Source organism: Aegilops tauschii, chromosome 7, assembly GCF_002575655.3.
Source record: "Aegilops tauschii subsp. strangulata cultivar AL8/78 chromosome 7, Aet v6.0, whole genome shotgun sequence".
In the NCBI taxonomy this organism is placed as follows: domain Eukaryota; kingdom Viridiplantae; phylum Streptophyta; class Magnoliopsida; order Poales; family Poaceae; genus Aegilops; species Aegilops tauschii.
In genome coordinates this window covers 640,352,579-640,369,855 of record NC_053041.3, presented here as the reverse complement: position 1 = coordinate 640,369,855, position 17,277 = coordinate 640,352,579, and positions in this window count along the sequence as shown.

The following is a 17,277-nucleotide window of genomic DNA, read 5'->3' as shown; positions in this document are numbered from 1 at the left end:
CCACCTTGGGTTTCACATTAAAAATCTTCAGCCATAAACCGAAGTGCGGTGAGATGCGGAGAAAGGCCTCGCACACGATAATGAATGTCAAGATGTTGAGGAAGGAATTGGGGGACAGATCTTGAAGATCGATCCCATAGTAATACATGATGCCACGAACGAACGGGTGGAGGGGAAACCCTAGCCCGCGGACAAAGTGAGGGAGGAATACAACCCTCTCGTGGGGTTCCGGAGTGGGGACGATCTGTCCCGCCGTCGGGAGACGGTGGCTGATTTTCTTGGCCAGGTACTCGGCCTCCCGAAGCTTTTTGATATCCTTCTCTCGGATGGTAGAGGCCATCCATTTGCCTCCTGCTCCGGATCCGGACATCTTCGGAAGGCCTTTTGTGGGCAAAGAAGATGAACGCTTGGGCGCTGGAGCTTGGGCGGAGGGGAATGAATCGGGAAGTAGAATGCGTGGGTGCGAAAGGGAGTCCTTATCCCCTTATAAAGGCAGCAGGGATTCTGCGCCTCCCCACTTGCCTAGTAAAACCGCTTATTCCCCAAGCGCCGTAATTGATGGCGCGGTTGGGTTACCCACACCCGTATTGATGAGAATCCCGTGATAAGGGGACACGATCTCTGCTTCGACAAGACGTGCCAAGGAAACCGCCTCGCGATATGTGCAGTGGCTGGTTGTGAAAAACGGTTCAAACAACGACCGGGCCGTGGTGTGACGTCATACTGCGAAATGTGTCAGCAGATTAGATTGGCGGAAATATTATTCTCTCTACGGTGGTATGTGGAATTTGTTTTGCAGAGTCGGACACTGTCCTTGTGTTCAAAAACTTCTGTGGAGTATTCGGAGGAGGAACCCGCCTTGCAATGCCGAAGACAATCTGCGCGCCAGACTCATCGTCATTGAAGCCTGGTTCAGGGGCTACTGAGGGAGTCCTGGATTAGGGGGTCCTCGGACAGCCGGACTATATCCTTTGGCCGGACTGTTGGACTATGAAGATACAAGACTCAAGACTTCGACCCGTGTTCGGATGGGACTCTCCTTGGCGTGGAAGGCAAGCTTGGCGATGCGGATATGTAGATCTCCTCCCTTGTAACCGACTCTGTGTAACCCTAGCCCCCTCCGGTGTCTATATAAACCGGAGGGTTTAGTCCATAGGACGACAACGATCATACTATAGGCTAGCTTCTAGGGTTTAGCCTCTACGATCTCGTGGTAGATCAACTCTTGTAATACTCATATCATCAAGATGAATCAAGCAGGAAGTAGGGTATTACCTCCATCGAGAGGGCCTGAACTTGGGTAAACATTGTGTCCCCCGCCTCCTGTTACCATCCGCCTTAGACGCACAGTTTGGGGACCCCCTACCCGAGATCCGCCGGTTTTGACACCGACAGGGCTCCCCCCCCCCCTCCCGGTGGTGCCAGAGTGCCGCCATGGGAACCTCTCTCTCCCCACTGTAATCTCTACTTAAACATGGTGCTTTATGTCACATATTATTATCCAATGATGTGTTGCCATCCTATGATGTTTGAGTAGATTCTTTTTGTCCTACGGGTTAATTGTAGTATGGTGTGATCGATATGAGTTGTATGTTGATATGGTGCTGTCCTATGGTGCCCTCCGTGTCGTGCAAGCGTGTGCGATTACTGTTGTAGGGTGTTGCAATGTGTTCATGATTCATTTATAGTTGGTTGCAGGGGTGACGACAGCTGAAACCGGAGTAAGGGGATTGTTGCGTATGGGATTAGAGAGGACTTGTTACTTAATGCTATGGTTGGGCTTTACCTTTATGATCTTTAATAGTTGCGGATGCTTGCTAGAGTTTGTCATAAGTACATATGATCCAAGTACGGAATGTGTGTTAGCTTACTCCTCTCCCTCGTTGCATATGATAAGTATCTATCATGTTACATTCAATTGCCTATGGACAATCTCTCTCATTGTTTTACAAAAAGCTCTCTACTAACTCAAATAACTTTTATTATTCCCGCAGCATACTCTGAGTTTATTCTTGCAAAGTACTTGATTCCTTTTTTCTAGGTAAAGCAAACATTGGTGTGCGTAGAGTTGTATTGGTGGTCGATAGAACTTGAGAAAATATTGATCCTACCTTTAGCTCCTCGTTGGGTTTGACACTCTTACTTATTGGAAAAGGCTACAAACAATCCCCTATAGTTGTGGGTTATCATGGGCCTACTGCTAATGCATAGATGAGATTTACATTGGCAATACCCGTTGGCAGTGGTTTGTCCCGAATTCGCTCTTTGAAACAAGCCACAAATTTGGATTTGTGCACTCTAATGATCTGCGCCTCGGTCCTTTGCATCCCAGACATTGCGTACTCCTTAAGTTGTGTTTGTGAGGATGATGCCAAGGAGTGATTATATCCGCGTGTAGTAATAGTATTGTGTGTGCTTTGTCGAAGTCGTCTTGGGGGTTCTGTATATCCACATTTAAATCACGCTTCAATTGTGAAAGACCTAATCCTTCGAGGCAATCAACATGCTTCCTCAAGGGCAAACCAAGAGATTGATCATCATCTATATAGTTCTTGCAGAATGATATACACTCCTCGGTCAGATAGGTCTGGATGATGCTTCCATCCGGACAGACCTTGTTACGAACGTATCCCTTCACAGTTACATTCATCCATTCAAACGGCAACATGGCATGCAAGAATATCGCTCCAAGGTCTCTAACCTCACGAACAATATGAACTAGCAGATGCACCATAACATCCAAGAATGACAGTGGGAAATATATCTCAAGATCACATAGTATTGAAATGATCTCCTCTTGTAGTCATGTGAGATGTCACACACTGACCGACTTTCGGGACATAACATTGAAAAAGTTGCAGAAGTCAAGAAGTGTGTTGTGAAATGACACCCAACCTAGGGTTTCTTGGTTGTGTTGCGAATTATGATTCTAAATAGTAGTGTTTTCCACTGACAACCATCTGCAAATATGTCTCAGAATGCCATCATTTTTAGACGTCCTAGTATTGTGCCAAGTCATGTTCTTTGCTTCCTTCCGTCAGTGAAATAACGCTACCGCCGAGGAATCAGCAGAAGGTACCATACAACCTTTCGAGGTTCCTTCTTTCCAGGCTTGTATCGGGGTTCGTTGCAAGTTGGACACTCTGTTTTGTGCTCATGCTCATGTCGATATAATATGCAATCATTTTTATGCATGTGTGATATCTTACATGCGACAAATCAAGAGGGCACAAGATCTTCTTCGCCTCATCGACATTACAAGGCAACAAATTTCCCTTGGGCAAAACTTCGTGTAAATATTCCAATGTAGCATCTATACTTGCGTCTGTGCTCTTGAATCTTTCCTTGATGTCTAGAAGTTTGAGGGTGATGTGCAGGTGGGTGTGCTCGGGATCGCAACCTTCATACATTCGAGTTTTCGCGTCTAATTCCAATTGTGCCAACTTTAGAGTATCTTTAATAGCAGCTCTCTCATTTTCCGTCTTCTTACAAAGCAGATATTTAACATGAGAATCTTGCACCATTGCAGCCAATGACATATCCTGCATGACAGTCTCATGATCCTCTTCATGTTTGGGTGGCATTTCATCATTTTCTCCTCCATGCGCATGTTCATTGTTTCCTCCTTCTAGTGGCTCTGCTTCATCGATAGAGTTCTCCGCTTCAATGTTTCCTCATTCATCATTGCTAACATCCTCATTACCATGCTTTGTCCACTATGTATAACTTGTAATGAAACCGCGGTGGAGCAAGTGTACCAGCACGCTGCCATCGAGCGGGTTGTGGAAAACTCCATTTTCGCATGTCTTACATGGACATAATATCTGCACTTCACCCTTTTGTATCATACTTGTCACTGTGAAATTGAGAAAGGCCTTCACACTTCGGTCCATATTGAATCTTTCGATAGATCAAACAACCTACAAAGGGTATAAGTACAAAAATAATTACATATATTACCAATGAGGGCATAAAAAAATTCAGCATGACCTTTGCTAAAAAGAGGGACATATTGGGTGCTGGAAATTTGACGAAATGGAACCGAATCAACGGTTCGCCGAAACATTGGCAACTCTCTAGACATTGCCTGCAAAAAGAAACATACAGTGAGATAATTCTTGGCGTACCTAAATCAGCGAACGCCATTACTAATATGAATATCCCTAGTGTGTCGTTATTTGTGACGCCGGTGTTATGCGGGTCCCAAAGTGGACCCACTAGAGTGGATCCGCAAAATATACTATTGTGTCTGGTAACCGGCCACACCATAGCAATACGAATTAGTGCTGGCGTAGGATACTTTTGCTACGCCAACACTAAGTTAGGCCCGGTCAGAACATTGGGACGCACATATAAGTGACATTCTGTAAAATTCCTACGCCGGCAATAAGCTCGTAACGATGACGTACGAATTATGCCAACTCCAACAAAATAGTGTTGGCTTTGATGGAAAATGGTGTGCCACCAACGAAAGTTGTGGCTAGCCTTTTTCCACTAGTGAGTAGTGAAGATAGTATCTAAATTTTAATTCAGATTGTTGACAAGAACATATCATATGAATGATATCAGCAAGATACAAACTGGAGTTCAACATAGTTTTTAATCCAAAACTAAACCATATTGATCTAGAGAAACTACATTGAAAAAGGAGATGCAAGTATGTTTCAATCTGACCACACCAATACCATTCCTTCTTAATGTGTTTAGAGTATCTAGAAGCTCTTAATCTCGTAGCAATAGCTCTCCTAATGAGCCTTCAAGCAAAAGTTTTCACCCTAGGGGCCATAGTTTTATTTTTCCAAACCTATTTTAGAATAGCAATTTCCTGGTCCAAATTGAGCGAATGTCTTCCCAGAGATCTCTCTTGAATCTCCTGCATCAGTGTTTTGTAGGCCCTCTTTGTACTACAATCTGCATTAGGAGTGTGACTCAAACAAATAGTATCCTCAAGATTAGCATTAACAATAGGAATACTCATAATTTCGTTTTTCAAAGATTCATAAAAAAATATACTAATTTTATCTTCATCCCAAAGCTTAGTATATGGTTCCAAAGATCACTAATAAAAGTAGGACAAGGACCCTCCAAATTAGGTTTAAGATGATCATGAATATTATCCCTAGCTTTTCACCAAGGAGTAGTCCAAATGCAAGAATTACCCTTGAGATCAATTAGGTTTCTAGTCTCTCTGCGATCGACACCCGTATTTAAAACTATGTTAACTAAATATCTTGTTTAGTTTCTTAAATGGGTCTTTATTTGAGAAACTAGTCGAAGCACTTGTAAAGACCGGAATATACCAGACACATTTGTGGTGAGCATACAAAGTAAAGCCTATGTATGCAAAAGTAGCAAAATTGACGTCATTTTTTTGTTATTGAGTGTTATTAATAATTTTGTTACCAAGTATAAAGCGTGCACACATTTTCAACTTATGTTCGAACCCACTATAACTTGCAAGACACATTTGACAATGGAAACAAGTAAAGAATCATGTGAATGGATTATAATTTATACTCTAGAAGTTTCTATATAATTTCTCACCTAATCATTAAATACAAACCATCATTAGGATATTTATTTGACTACATGATTTAGAGATCTCTACCAAGATATTGAAGGATATTAAAATATAAAATCACACATACACACTATACCTTCTCTCAATTGTAAAACCAATTCAATAAACCATGCATTTTCTTCTTGCATTTAATGACATAGATTTTAGAGTCTTGTTAATCAACAATGTTTAGGAAAAGGAGAAAACTAGCCAACTTCATTTACAAAATACTAGTCAAATTTAGTATAATGTAAGTTCATTTATCAATGATACAAATTAGGTCTATATAACAAAGTACAATATAACTATTATTAGCAACATTATATGTTGTTAATGATACTAGCTATGCAATATAAAAATAAAATGATTAAGATCATAGTATAATGAAATAATTAACAAAATATAGAAGTTTTGTATAAATTTTATTCCCTCTGGTCCGGTGTTTAGGGGTCACTAGCAATTTATGTTTGTTCGAAAACACCCAGGAATAAGGCATGCAAGAATTAATTAGTCTAGTTAATGCTCTCTCCGACATGAATAACTCCTAGACAACTCCTGGACGCACAAACTTCATTTTTGTTCGGTGGTGTTGGTTTCACAGGTATTCAGATGGGTGTTGGTTTCACACGCATGCAGATGCATGTTATGCTAGTGTATTGTTCATCAATCAACAACTTGTGTGCGTGCTTGTCTATCTAGCTTTGCTCTACGTGTGTTAGGTCATGGTGCTTTGATTCAAAACCAACATAAACATGAACTGAATCTAAAATTTTAACATGATAAACTACACCATGAATAGCATCTACAAATATAAGAGAAGCACCTAAACCATGAACGACATTTAAAACTAATCAGCAAGAACATGAACTCCATGAGCTAGAACACATTGCTTGAGCAATCACATGGGCGAACATACCATTATTGCCACCCATGCCACTACTCTCATTGTGCTGGAATCGTAAGCTTCCAATGACGTTGTTGCCGCCCAGGCCCTGGAAGAAGCCAGACAAGGTGTCAAAGTGGAAGCTGCTGCCAAGATTCAACGAAGGGGTCGCGGTGATGTCATTTCTTGCGCGAGATGTTGTCTGGCGATAGCTCGGTCCCATTCGCTGCACAGGTCGAACTGGCTCGTTGCCGATTCCATTACTGGCGATCCTCCCGCGCGATGTATCGGCGCGGCTCCCTCTCCATGTACCGGCTCTGCTCCCGCTCCCAGTCCCGGCCGTGAAGCCGCTCGAGAATACAATGCCGATCCCGTCGACGAGGGAGGAACCGTGCGGCCGCATAAGCCCGACCCGACGCACAGGGACAACCTAGGGGCACGAGGGAATGCATCAAAGATTGATCCCCGAGCGCTGACGCAAATGGCGCTGCCCGTAGGCCGGCTAAGCCTAGCGCCAGCGGCTGCCATGGTGCAGTTTGTTGTCATGTCGCCATTCATGCAAAGTGAGAGAGTGGACATGAACTGGATGAAGAGGAAGCGTGAACGGAATTGGCGTTGCCGACGGCGCGGTTGATTTGGAAATCAAAGAAAAAGATTTGGTGCACTCCTTGGGAAGGTTTGGAGGGAGGAAGGCGAAGATTTCACGCCGCACTTGGAAGCTTTGGAGGGAAATCTCAACTGACCAATGCATGCCGCAAATTTAGCGCGGGGATTTCTCTCTACCGCCCGCATGCATAACTGAAATTTTGTTCTGGGCCTCAACAGCGCTTCGGTTGCCATCCTTAATAGCGGGAATTAACTGAAAGGCCAAAGTAATTGCCGATAGCTGGAAACGTACAAGAAGAGGAGATCGGTCATAGTCAATAGAAACCCACCTTGGTCGCGCTGCTATTCTTAGCAAGCCTAGTACACTCTGGAAGGAGTAATAGGCACATATCGGCTCATGCAGGCATTGAGCATATTTTGATAAAAATAATAATACAAAATTAGCACCAAGAGTGGTAAACACCATGATGGAAAGTAAAAAAAAATATCAATTAATGTCTAGACGTCAATGTTTTGGGTTGTAGATATGGAAGTACCAATATTATCTCTAAAAATATGGAGTAACTGTAGATAATTAATGATCAACTGTTTGAAATTAGTTTTACTGTGGATCAGGAAATCATGACACATATCGTATGAGAAAAAATCTACAAATTACACAGTTGAATACTGTTGCAACGCACAGTCATGATAAACATGAAATTTAGAAAGTAAGAATAATGATGATAATAGTGGATGATCTTGTTTATGTCAAAAGTTTGCTTAAGTATTATTTACATTTTGACGAAATTCTAGAATTCAAAATAATTTTTAAGTTTACTTGAACATTGTTTTCTTTGCGGGTAAACATCCGATCTATTCATCTCCAATCATGGCAGTACAACGAACACCAGAAATAATAAAAATTACATCCAAATTGATAGACCACCTAGCGATGACTACAGGCACTGAAGCGAACTGAAGGTATGCCGCCGTCATCGCCCCTTCCTCGCCAGAGCCGGGCAAAAGTTGTTGTGGTCGACAGTCGGGAAGTAATCCTACTAAGGCACCATAGGACCAAACAACTAGAACAACAAACATCACCGATGAAGAGTAGCGTAGATCGGAAGGATCCAGCCTGAAGACACACGAACGTAGATGAACAATGAGCAAATCTGAGTAGACACAGTAAAGCCAGATTCGCCGGAGACACACCTCCAAACGTCCTTTAGCGTCTCTCCTTCTTGAATAGGACACAAACCCTAACAAAACTCGAAGTAGCATCTAAAAATGGAGCCCTCCCATCGACAAGGATCGGGATCCACCGCGTCCCCATGGCCCTAAGACCACCTGACGAGGGGCGGCGGCGCCGGCGAGAGGCAGAGAAACCCTAAGCTTGGGAGAGGAGGCTACTTGAACATTGTTAGTGTTCTGTTTTGGCTTTAGATTAGTTTGGTGGTAGTATTAAACATGTACTTAAGTTTTTATCAAATTGACTCTAGATTAGTTTGATTTTTAAATATTGCAAGTTATCATATGTTAGGCTACTGATTTGAGACCAAATTTGTAGTAATTGACGTCAAAAGGTCAGCAGAAGGCCATGAATCAACCATGCGTGTATATCGTTCATAGTGTACAAAATAGAAGATGATCAAGTGATCAAAAAATAGTTACACAAAATCAAATTGTTAGGTGACCACCATAAAGTACTAATTAGAGTGGGCCCAACAATATATGCCCTTTGTGAAGTGGGCCCCACTCTAAACGACTTGGCGACTACGGGCAAAGCAGGTGCAAACAACGATTTGGCGCATGATGGTCTAGTTTGCACCACAACTGCGTCTAATGATCGAATGTCTGAGCTTATTTGTGGCCTGAAGCTGTTGGTTTCGAGTGGAGTGTAAGTCCCATTATGTTCAGCGTCATAAAGATGGTGACATGGTCTAGTAGTTAGCGTTGAGCCTGTGCATATCTTGTTGTCAAGGATGATGATGTCTATGGCGCTTCCTCGTGTAGAATATCGAGATTGACGCAGCAAGTAAGATCCTCTTGTAAGTGTCCTCGTCTCCACATAGCGTCCCGGGTCTACTCTTCCCATCGCAGTCACATCTTCTTCTTTCTTGAAGTTATGAGAGTCCAGCTAGTTTGGCGTAGTGGGTATCCTGCTACTCTTTGGTTCTGTGTTTGGCATGTTTTGTTGTGTTCACTATGCCATGTGCAAGAGTAGGTTTGTTTTTTATTATTGTGTCTGATCTAGTGTAGGCTTGGCCCTAGCTGTATCATTTTTTGTCTGCCTTTTAGCAAATTAACCTGGGAACCATCTTCTTTTTAATTAATTGGAACATGCATATATTGGTTGAGAAAAGAAAATCACTCAACAATTTCCAATAGATGTACATATCATAATATGAAAAAATGTATATATCAAAATGTGAATACATGTTAAACAATCCAAAACTAGAAACAAAACCAATGAATCTAATGATACCCTCAAGAGTCTCATCTTTCTCTAGCCATAACAGTCAACAACTTCTATTAGTGGTTAATTATCCTCCTGTAAGTTTTTTAAAGAATGCCATCATGCTAGCTTTGTTATTGAATGCTCAAATATCAATTACATCCTACAAAATCTTGGCTAATAAAATGCTAGGGTTTATCTACTTGTAGTCAGTTATGTAAACTAATTCAGTGTTAATGACAATCTGTTGACGAGTTCCTTGTCCACATCGGCAAACCTAGAGTTAAAGGCCTCCAGCTCCTCAAATTGATGTGCTCTTACCTATCAGAAGTGGTACACACAATTAATTTGAAGGTATAGTTGAAAGTACTAGCATAAGTTTAGTGACTTATTATAGAAGCAGGAAAAGACCTTCAAACTCAAGCTAAAGCTACAAATACAACATTATTAAACATAACAATAACCCTCTCCAATATCACATCCATAGATATGTTTATTTCTATGACTAGTACGGATAGCCAGCATATTTTATAGAGACACAAAAATAATATACAATGACTAATATTATGCTTAGAACGTAACCTAAATCAGACTAAAAATAGGAAAATAGGTATTGTTTGAAATATAGCTTAAAATATGGAATCGTTAATCGCTAGCCAATGCCAAAAGGTATACAATGTTCAGTAGAAAATACATCAATTTTTATCATATTTGTCCTCTGAATTTTGAGGACGCCGGTTGGTTCTTGTAAATTTGAACTATATTAATAGGCTCTTATGAACTTCTAGTGTGCCGGTTGTTTCTTCTCTTCACTAGCATAAATAGGTAAATTTGCTGGGAACTCGGTTTTGTTGAGAAAAAAAATAACAGAGTGTAATTCACAATTGTACACTTCAGAATTACGTTGTACAACAATTTCCTCCCATAGTGCATGATGAAATATATGTGGCATATATTTCTTCCATATTGCCATATGCAGAGAACCACGGTAGATAGATAACTCTTTGATTTACATCGCTGATACTGATGTTGACGTTGATAAAATTCTAGAGACTATCTTGTACTACCTCTATACCAAAATACAAGACGCGGAATATCTATAAAATTGAACTGCAAAAAAGGCTTGTATTTTCATAAGGAGATAGTATTGTAAAAAATAAATTGAGTAGTACAAACATATGTTGCTTATACCTATCATGCTGCCATTACCTAGCTCTGGCCTTGAGAAAATAACAAGTTTTCATATAATTTAAAATATTTGTAGGTTTAAAATGAAATATTATTCATCATGCCTAAAAGATGTTAATATACATGAAAAAATGTCATGTATTTTAAAAATTGTATTGAACGTTCGTGCATGTCATTTCCTACATAAAAATAAAAAATCAATAGAATAAAAAAGTAAATAAATAAAAGTAAAAAAAGTATAACAAAAATAAATTAAAATAATATTAAGGACTAGAATATAAGAAAGTAAAAATATTACAACACAAAAAGAAAACATGTACAAAAACTATCAGTCATTATTGGGCCGGCCCATCATTAAAACTTTCAAGCATTTATAGTGCCCGTACAAAATAAAACGGTAGCATATAGAGCCGAATGGAGTGCACACCACCGGTGGAATAGATTTTTATTAGTTGGCCAGCAAGTAGTAACGATCTGCTGAACTCCCTCGGATCTGTGAAGATTTCAGAAGTTCCACGCATAGTTTTTTCCTATTTTTTTTCTTTACGTTATTGTTTTGTGGTTTTTTCTTATTCTCTCGTCTTTCAATTTGTTCTGTTTATTGATTTTAGATTTTATCAGCTATTTAAAATTCTTTAGCATTTTCTGAAATCCATGAAAAATTTCAAATTTGTGATCATTCTACAAATTTATAAGCATTTTGTAAATAATAAAGATTTTTGGAAAATTCACAATCGTTTTTTCAAAATTTTGACATTTTTCTTTTTCTTTGTCGGTTCTTTTTGTTTTTCATCAGCTTTTATTTTTTTTAACTTCAGTTTTGTTTTCTTTTTCACCAGTTCTCTTTGTTTCACTCTAAGTTTTCCCACTTTTTTTCTTCCTTTTTTTCATTGTTTTTGAATTGTTTCATTTGTTTCTTTCACCGGTTTTGGGTGTCTTTGTTTCTTTTTCTTTTGTACACTCTTTTTCACTTGTTTTCTATTTTCCTTTCCTCTTTGGTTTTCTGTCGTTTGTTTCTTTGATATTTTAATTAAATGTCTAAATTTTTGTTACCCATTTTATATTTTTCGTACACGTGATGATCATTTTTTTAATTCACGTTTGACATTTTTTAACACGAGATTAACATTTTTTCAAATAAATGTTGCGATGTCTATTGTTTTCATACACATGATACATTTTTTAAATACATCTAAATCATTTATAATAAACATTTAACCTTTTTCACATATATGATTAATATTTTTCCAAATATATGGTTTGATGTCTAATTTTCTTTGTACACATCATACATTTTTGTTATAGAACCGGTACATTTTTTATACATGTTTAACATTTTATTTATACAAGCTTAACATAATCTGAATAGTATATTTTTAACTTTTTTAAACATCTATTTTGGAATGTCTATTTTTCCATACACATTATATATTTCCTGTATACATCAGTAACATTTTTATATTACATGTTTAACATTCTCTGAATACATTTTTAACATTTTCAAAACTTGTTTTTTGATGTCTACTCTTTTTTATTCACAATGTACATTATTTGTATACTTTTTTATATATATTGGAAATATTTTTATACACATTTAGCATTTCATAAATACATGATTAACATTTTTTGAACATTTTTGTAAATTGGCTTTTGCAACATATGGGGTATATATTTATAATATATGGAAGTATAAAAAAGTAAAGAAAAGAAAGCAAAAATCAAAAACAATTTTTTTAAACGAGCCAATAACCTCCCATGTATTGGGCTGGCTCATTTAGGAAGGCACCTGGTTGCGCGCGCTAGTTGGAGCGGCCCATTCCCGAGCTCCTTCACGCGAGAGCTGACTCTATCTGGATTCTAGGGAGACAATTTTCTTCTTTTTTTGGCAGTGCTACACTGCTACGCGTCGGCCGACGGATCTTTTAAAACAACATCCGCCGCCTCGCCACCCGTTAGATCTAGTTTTATCTAGTGGTCCAGCTTCGTTCGCACCATTGCAACAAAGGCAGTGTTGCAGAACTTCTGTAATATTGCTCATGTTGCAGAAACATTTGTAACTAAGGTTGTGTTGCAACTTTTTTGTCTTTACTTTTTTCCAGCACATTTTTTGCAACACAGACGATGTTGCGTAAGGACTTTTGCAATATGGTTGGTGTTGAAAAAAAATACAAGGAAAGATGATGTCGCAGCAGCATCATCGTTTGTTGCTGCCGTCATTGTTTGCACCTCCATCGTTGTTGCAGAAAACTCGTCTCAGTAGCAGCACCCTGTTGCTGGTCGCGCCCGTTGTCTCTCCTCTTTCTCCACCGCATCGTAATTGCAGCATAGGCCCTGTTGCAGAGCCGCGGCAGACAACCTGCTCGGGCGGAAGGAGTCGCATGGCTGCTCTCTTTGAAGAGCGCTTCACCCAACTGGGACGCCCTTTTATCGCTAGATCGGGGTTGTGCTCCAGCGAGGAGGGAAGGGCGACGACATGTGGGCGCCTTGTGAGTTCGCCCGCGCTGCCGGATCGGAACTCGGAAGCGTCCTCTAGCGGCAACGACGCGCATGGGTTGGGCGGATGCGGAGGGCCGCTGAGCAGCGACCAGGCGCCGGGCTGCAGCAACGCTTGCGGAGGCTTCACATGGTGCTCGCGTTGACGGCTGGGAGAGACGAGCGAGAGACAGAGGATAGGTGAATTCGTGAAGGATGGATGCGATGTCTCGGGATTTCTCTGGAAATGGGTGACGTGACTCGTGGCAAGCCATGGAGGCGACGGATGCTAGCGAGTTATCAGATGCCTGAACGAAAGCGTTTCCCTTTTTTTTTTTTTTTGAGAACTGCTTCAGGGGAGACATAGTCTTGGCTAAAGCAATGGCAAATGAGCCAGCTTTCTCTGCCCCCGAGCGATTTTTTCTAATTATTTCTCTTTGGTTTTTAGTCTGTTTTTCATCAAAAAAACGGCTGTTATTTTTTAGGGTCTGATTATTTAAAAAACGTAATAAAAAGTGCAAATATATTTTAGAAAATTGTTGGCTATGTGTTTATATAAAAATATATATTAAAAACCCACCTTATATTTAAAAAATTCAGTTGTATTAAAAAATGTTCAATGTATACATAAAACATATTCATCATATATTAAAAAATTGTTCAGTATGCGTTTGGAAGATAGGCACAGTATACAAATAAAAGTTCAGTGAATATTTTGAAAAATGTTCACCATTCGTTAAAAAAATATTCAACTTTATTACAAAAAATTAAAATTAAAATATTCAAAAAAAAACAGAAGAAAACCCCAAATCTAAAAAACGACACAGCCGTTTCGTCGTCCGACCGGTCTGAAAGAATATTCAGCAAAGCCTCGACTATATGATGCACGTGCGCACCAACCTGTGATTGGATGGTTAGAGGGACTGTGGTATCCCAGCCCAACAGGGTTCAAGTCCTGGTGCTCGCATTTATTCCTCGATTATTTCAGGATTTCCGGCGATGCGCATTTAGTGGGAGGAGACGTTCCCGTCGACGACGAGGTGCCTACGCTGACTTCGTAAATTTCAAGATGATATGTCGGCTCAGTATTTCCGAGGTGCTTATAGGGGTAGGGTGTGTGTGCGTTCATAGGGGTGAGTGTATGCGCATATATATGAGCGCTTGCGTCTGTACTGTGTTAAAAAAAACTATATGATGCACGTCGGCGTCAATATAGGATTCACCCGACTAGTCTACAAGCAACCCATTACTCCATCCCACTTAAAGCATTTACAACCAGACTTCCCATATCCATCCCAAAAGACCGGACGGGTTGCCCGGTCAGTGCCCGGCCGAAATTTTGCCACCCAACCGGGCTACCCATGGCCGGCCCAAATGCCCGGACTGGCTTGCACTCCCTATAGCCGGCTTAAATATGGGGCGGATATGGGAATGCCTGGACACGCCCACCACGTAGGCCTGGGGATACCACAGTCACTTTAACCATCCAACCACATCCCACTAGGGTTTGCCCGCTATCGCCCGTGCCGCCCCACCACTATCCCCACAGAATCCCACCCTCTCGGACGAACCCTAGTCACTCTCAGTCCGCTCGCCCTCTCTGCTCCCGTTTTGTCTTCTACACTTTTCACCCAAATCTCTCCGCCTCCTCCGCCATGGCCAAGTCCGGCAACGAGACCAATCCCATGGACTAGGACGGCCTCGTGAAGAAGGATGACTCCGGCTCCGGCAGCGATGCACGCGATGACGAGGAACTCGCGCTCCACAACGCCGTCAAGCGGTCGCGGGTGTACACCAGCGGGAACTCCAGCTCAGTGGCGTCCGCTGTCAGCTACTTCAAGTCCCATCGCCACAATGCAGCCCGAGCTCGCCCATCCCGCGGCACCGCTCCAGGTCTAGAGCAGGGCGGCTCCTTCTGCGTCCCCTCCGGCACCAGCACCGCCCGGGCAGCGCTGGGTGCTCGTGCCCACGGCTCTCATGCGCATGTGCATGCCGGAGTCGGAGGAAGCCCAACACGAGCTTCAGCGGACGGCGGCCGCGGCGGAGCCCGGCCCGTCGCAGCAACGCGCACGCTCCGTCCCCGTGGACCCGACGAGGCGCTCCTCCGTGAGGTGATGCGGTGCTCGCTCACCATGACCGAGTCCGACGCGAGGTGCCTTCGGCGCAAGAACGCGAAGGTGCTCTACCTCGGTCTCGAGGCTTCCGAGCACCTCGCGAGGGAGGAGAGCACCATGGTGAAGGTGGCATGCCACGCCCGGGAGTAGAGCCACACCATCCACCAACTCTCGAGCTACATCTCCTCCGCGTCGGAGAGCGGCACCACCAGCTCAGACGGTGACCACAACGATCCTCCCGCCGTGGACGCGTACTCGGAGGGAGATGGACCGCCGCGGAGGTGATGCAAGGGCTAGGGCTCGGCCAAGAAGTGGTGATCTTGCCCTTTCTGCATCGTTTATGTTTATTTTGTTTGTAGTATAATCGGTGAACAATGTCTTTTGGGTCGGATTCAGTCATCTGATGTACTATGCCCTAAATTTCGCATTGGATGTTGTTCTACGTTGTTTTGTTTATGTTGTTGCATGCATTGTAGATGCGGGTATATGAGGACTACCGTTGTGGACAGTGCAAAATGGGCATTGTCTGGTCATTGGTAGCGGGCATGTACGGACGCGTCCACGGGCGTATGGGAACTCATATTAGGCCACTATGGTTGTAGATGTTCTTACGACCCATTAATTACTCTTAGGTGCTCACGCCTCGCGAAAAGTGACCCATTATTTTATTTTGTTCCTTTGTTTACAGATTTTCCATATATATTTACACTTGAAGAAACATAGCATGCCACATGCGTGACATGAATAATGGAGTAATTTTCATTTGCTTGTATAATGCGAATGGGGATATTTTCTATTTTGTAGCTATCCACGAGGATTGGTTGACTTAATACGTACACTCAAGAAATTATGATGATTAGGCCTTATATAATGCTAGGTGCTTAAAAAACAAACAGGATTTTTCTGAAGCATCAGTGCCTATTTCTATAGGAGAGATGCCTAATTAAGTGTCTATCCTCTACGAATAAGCATCGGTACTTAAAAACACTAATTTATTTCTTTAAGCACCTTCCCTAAACGCCTTGCATTGTAAAAGGCCTTAAGCAACAATGCATAACATACTTTTGACATTGTTGTCTTCAAATATTTATTGCGGTACTCGCTCGTACTACATACTTCCTCTCTTTCAAATCAACTGAAACGTTAGCTTTGTCCTAAGCTAATATTTCTAGGTTTGACAGAGTGCACAAAAGAATATATGAACATAACACCAAATGAGCTTCATTAGATTAAAAATAATTTAGTGTTTGCATAAGCGGAGATCAATAAAGGTTGCTTCCTCTCATTCTCATATAGTCGTTATTCGTAGCACCTGGCACCCATTTAAGCTGCAAATGGGCTGTCCCGAATCACAACTTGTTTGTTCTTTTTGTGTATTTCAAGTTACACACCAATACGCACAATTTGGGATCGAATGATCTCTTGAAAGGCTCTCCTTTGCATATCAATGCCTTTTGAAAAGCAGTTTCTTTTTGGAATCGAATTCAGAATTATCGGAGAATTGTCCTTTGGCGGAAAGTTAAGGATGCACTCTCTAGCTAGCTAAATTTCACATAAATATTTACACATCATATAAATGGTGACCACAAATCTTGCCAAGAAAAGAGACAAAAGAAGTCGAGATGAAATCCAGGAAACACTTTGTATCTTGTATAGAATAATATATTCTGTTAACACAGTTGCTTGGTTGTGACGCCCGGATAGATAAGCTACAGTAATACCCTGCTAATGATGCCACATCACCAGATTACTGTCGCTAATTTCGCATTAGCTCGTAACCGATCCAAATTCAAATTTGAAATAAAGGCCAACAACAGAAATTTTGAAACATTAGAACTAAAATGTTCGGATTGTGACAAATAATCCATACTAAATATTGGCGAAGAAACCACACTATTAAAATGTGTTTGAATGCACTAAACTGACTTAAATATTAGCAAACCTGATAATTTAAATGCCCTTTTTTATAATAAAATATTAAATATTTTATCCACTTGCCCAAATTTATGTGGCATTA